At 38.5% G+C, this 5,332-nt stretch overlaps 1 pseudogene; it reads left to right on the top strand.

Annotated features, from left to right (window-relative positions):
- Positions 1–355: 355 nt before the first annotated feature.
- LOC102721201 lies at positions 356–2,338 on the top strand (annotated as a pseudogene).
- The last annotated feature ends 2,994 nt before the right edge of the window (positions 2,339–5,332 follow it).

The following is a 5,332-nucleotide window of genomic DNA, read 5'->3' as shown; positions in this document are numbered from 1 at the left end:
ATATTTATTCCAGTGAAGTAATGGACCAGGAAAAGCAATTTGCCAAATTAGTAACCGAAATAAAACATATATACATCTGCAAAAAATAATTTTAAAAAATAATTGAACTTACATGGTTCCGAGTATGAAATAGACATAATTTTCTCTTAAAATGTGATCTTGTTGACAGTTCAGCCACTATGTTATGCATGCTTGCAAGTTATAATGTATGCTCTGTATACAAGATAATATACTTTTTTCTTTAAAATACTTCATGGATCAACATGTGATGATTTTTATTAAACTTGTCCAAATCATTTACTAATGCGCGCACACATAGTTGGGGGCCACCTAGCTAGGCCCAGGTTGGCGACCGATGAACCAGTATAAAGCCACAGGATCAGCACGTAGAGTTTCCAATATTCACAAGCACATCACAGCAGCCATCTCCCTCTCAAGGCAGGCAGCTAATTAATTCCATAAGCACGTACGTACAGCTTCTCCCATTTTCATCGGCCATGCCTGGAGCAGATACCAACGGCGTTGCTGACAGCCTGCAGAAGGCCCAGCCGCGGTGCTCGCCATCGGCACGGCGAACCCGGCAAAAGTGGTGCTTCAGGACGAGTTTGCCGACTACTACTTCGGCCTCACCAAGAGTGACCACCTTACGGAGCTCAAGGACAAGATGAAGAGGATATGTAAGCACGTCGATCACATATTCCACCTATTATGACGATGATTATTATTATTATTAACTATCCTGCCTTTTTATACTTTTATAAAATGGTATATCGACTATATGAATCCTTGGTACGTACATTCGCCAGATATTACCTGCACTATTTAGAAATCAGAATGGTAATAAATATTATTCGACCTCGTTCATGATACATATTTGTCGCCTTTTGCACGCGATCTTCGGGATCAATGAAGGTACAAGTCATATGGGTCTATGTGATTTTAAAAAAGATGATCCACATGGCATGTACTGCCATCACAAATACACACAATAGTACGTAGTCAGATTTGTGTGAAGAGTTCGCACTTTTAACAAAAAAATAAAACTCAACAAAGGGAGTCTGGACTATAAATCTATGGTTCTTAGTAAACTGATATTGAAATACTTCTCACATGTCTATAATTGATGAAAACATGATATAAATGTCTGTGGATAACTAGAGTTATATGTACCCACGACTGTATCATCATTCCTCCGGTGTTTCAATAAAAGCACGTCTATTAATCCTATTAAATTTTTGTTTAACTGTTTGATAATATATTTTATTTCTGCATTAACCATAGAAGTGCAAAATATTAAGAATAAGAGACGTGGGTACTTCCTTTTATATTTCAGGTTACAAATCTGGTATAAAGAAGCGCTACATCCATCTTGACAGTGAGCTCATTGGTGCCAATCCAGAGATCATTGACAAATATTAGCCCTCCCTTGACGCACGTGTTAACATCGTCAATACTGAGGTCCCGAAGGTCGCTGAGTCCGCTGCACGGAAGGCCATCACCGAGTGGGGTCGTCCGGCTACGGACATCACCCACCTCATCTTTAGCACCTACTCCGGATGTCGTGCCCCTAGTGCTAACCTCCAATTAGCATCCCTCCTCGGCCTGCACCCTTGTGTCTCCCGCACCATCCTAAGCCTTTATGGGTGCTCTGGCGGTGGAAGAGCACTCCAACTCGCTAAAGAGATCGCAGAAAATAACCATGGTGCACGTATTCTCGTAGCCTTGTCCGAGATGACTCTAATATGCTTCTCACCCCCTGATGAAAGCAAAGTTGTTGGCCATGGATTATTCGGGGATGGTGCTGGTGCAATCATTGTTGGTACAGGTAGGTCCCTTTGCTGAGAATGAGCAGCCTTTGGTCGAGACAGTATTTGCCTCACAAACTACAATACCAGGAACCGACCATGTACTTGGAATGCAGGCCAAGAGCAATGGCGTTGATTTCCACTGCTCAATTCAGGTGCCAAAACTGATCAAAGACAACATCCATCAAAGCTTGCTCAATATATTCCAATCAGTTGGACACAACGATCCAAATTGGAATGACTTCTTTTGGGTGGTCCACCCGAGCGGCCGTGCTATTCTTGACAACATAGAGGGTGAGCTCCAGCTACAGCCATGGAAGCTTGATGCAAGCCGCCATGTGCTAAGTGAGTATGGGAACATGAGTGGAGCAACAATTGCATTTGTTCTTGATGAACTACGCCACCGTTGGGAGAAGGAAGAAGATGAGCACCAACAACTTGAGTGGGGAGTGATGCTTGCTTTCGGACCAGGAATCACAATTGAGACAATGGTGATGCGTAAACCGCTAAGCAGTGATGTCAAGGAAAACTAATTAGCAGTACCATGAATAAAAGTAATCATCAGTTGCTCTGGTTTTTCACTATGGTATGCTAGTTAACTATTGCATGACTTATAATCAATTGTTCATGCTTAAGTGGGGTTATTCATGTTTGTTTTGTCAACCATGAGGCAAATAAAGGTTCATGTTGTAAATGTTTCCGGATTTGTAAAAAAATAATTCTATGTAATGTGTACTTATAAAAACCACTATATATTCCAAATAGTTTGCCTCGTTCCAAGTGTTGACCTATTGAAATGAATTTATGAAACACTTGATGAAGATGAAACTTATGCAGTACGACGTAGGTAAAAAGGTGGACACCCCTACCCTCTTCCACTAAAAAATCTTCTCTGTCAAGGCCCCGGGTAATAAAATTACCACACCATCAAACCCTTTTCATACTGATTTATATTTTGTGATTTACATTTCATTTCAACTAACCAAAGAGAATACACAGAAAGGCAATGCCGAAGCGATACACATCCTGTAGGAACTAAGCTCCTAATGGGAGTGACCGGGCTAAGAGTTCGTCAATAGCTCTTGTCCCAGTAGTGCACCACAAAAACTCTCTCTTGCCCCACAATCTAGTATGGAAACAATATTAGGTGTGACATCGGCCGCGTTCGATGGGGTTGGTTTTAGGGTAAGTTATCCGGCACGAAAAACGCACTAATAGATTAGTACATAATTAATTAATTATTAATTATAAGAAAACTAAAAATATATTAATATGGTATTTTAAAGCAACTTTCCTATAGAACTTTTTTTTAAAAAACACACCATTTAAACAGTTTGGAAAGTATGCGCATAGTAAAAGAGGGGAATCTGTGTGAGAACTACTAGTGCCCAACGTGACCATTGTTGAAGACGCAGTTATCCCAGTGTTTCCAAATTTCTCAAGACACCAAGATGATCGGAGAGTTTATCCTTTTCTTTGCTTCCTTATTGACACCTCTGTCCATTTGAAATCACTAGCTAGAGAAATGCTAGGTTGAGGCATGGAGGTTGTCATGACTATTTTTTCCATAACTAGATAACACACTTGACAAGCAAAGACGTCAGACACAAGGATGTGTTGTATTGTGTTCTCTTGATCGCAGAGAGAGCAAGCATCTAGGTGTGGAATCCCAACCTTGCCAAGATGACCCGAAGTCCAACATCAGTTTATTCACCGCTAGCCACAAAAAAAACATACATTTAAGTGACGCTCAAGACCTACAAGAAATCTCATGATTGGTGACGATTCGTTTACGTCATAAAAACCAGAATTTTTGTTATGTTTAAAAATCAATGGCACTCCCGTGAAGAATATTCGTTCGTCACCTATCATACGTCTCTAATGATGTTCTGTGACGATCCTTCTTTCGTTATTGTTCTATGACGCTCATTTTCGTCACTTCCAAGCCCAAAAACATCATAAAATATAAGTTGGCCTACCAATGGCCTTGTAGTAAGCAGTCTATTTATGGGCTAAGCCCAATTAAAATCAAGCCTAGCCCAATTGACAATTTACACAAATTTTTCAGCCCAAATATATTATACTATTTTTATTTGTAACATATAACAAGTGGGTCAAGCCTAATTTAAAAACACCATAAAGGACAAAGGCCTAAGATTTTTACCCGGTAATAGCCATCTAGCCCATTTATGGCCTACATGCTATTTTCAGCCCATTTATATTATATCCAGTTAACAAGTATGCCAAACCAATATGAAAAGCCTAGATAGGATATAGCATACATCAATATATATCAACATACAATACAACAAAGAATATCCTAAATTAAAATCAAGTCTCACATGTAACAATACACTCACTGATCAAAACAACAAAAAAGAAAAATAGGTTCACAGCTGCCATAGCTCATGTTCCTTCCAAAGGCATGCTGACATATATTGTCATGGTCTTGTAAGATGCATTCCAACAAACTCGCAATGCATGAAATATATGCAAAATAAAAGAAATGTGAGCTAATGAATATTGTTACATATTAAGCACGAACTTGAAACAATAAACACATGTTGTAGTTGGTTAACTCAGTTTTCTATATATTAAGATGAAGTTAAGGTTTGATGTTATATTGGAACGGAACGATGGATTAACAGGCTTCTCTAAACTAATTAAGTCAGGACCTGCAATAGGGCTATCTTGGCTAACTTGACTAACAAAACTATTCAAAATAGCAACATATAAAACTTACTAGTACTGTATATTCAAAAATCAGCAATAGGTGATGTTGTAGTAAGAACAGAACAATGTTTTAGCAAGAAAAACTTAGCATGAATGGTAGAAGAGGCCATAAACAAGCAACTAATGCTACAGATTGAAGGAGAAATAAATGTGTTCCTTTTGCAGGATAGAGCAAGAAATACACACTTTCTGAACCAAAGAAATGTAACACAACAAAACTATCAAAGATTTGTGTTATGTACAATTAATCTCTAAACATCTTAATTCGGGAATAGTTCTACATATCGCATTCACTGACAAAAATCTCTGTACGAGAAACTAAAAATCAAGGCAGTGCACAACTAGTTCAAGGTTGTTCTGAGCTCAGAATGCAATTTTAATGAACAACTTGGCATTCACGGCCAAGAAGATAATTCACATCCACCAAACTATAGATAGATTCACAAACTCTACTAACTAGACCTGCTCATCATGGAAGCAAAAACAAAAAATAACATTTACAGCCATAAAACGACACTTCTAGTTTGGCTCCGTTTGCAGCTTAAAAAAGTTATCAAGTATATACATCAAACAAAGCTACTTGGTTCATTTGCAGATCAAGAAAATGATCAAGGAGATACATCACCAAATACTTGCTAGCAAAAATTATTACCATTTCAAAAAAGCTTTCACATCAATAACATGCCCCTTCTTCCTCTTCATTTTGAGAGCTGAATATAATGGTGGATCTGTTAACACCAAAATTTGGTAAATTCTCGTATTGGATTCGGATAAGGAAAGGTGCAATCACCGAT

The sequence above is a fragment of the Oryza brachyantha genome, chromosome 10 (genome assembly GCF_000231095.2).
Source record: "Oryza brachyantha chromosome 10, ObraRS2, whole genome shotgun sequence".
Lineage (NCBI taxonomy): Eukaryota > Viridiplantae > Streptophyta > Magnoliopsida > Poales > Poaceae > Oryza > Oryza brachyantha.
Note: the sequence above shows the minus strand (reverse complement) of the source record. Positions and strands in the feature narration are given on the sequence as shown.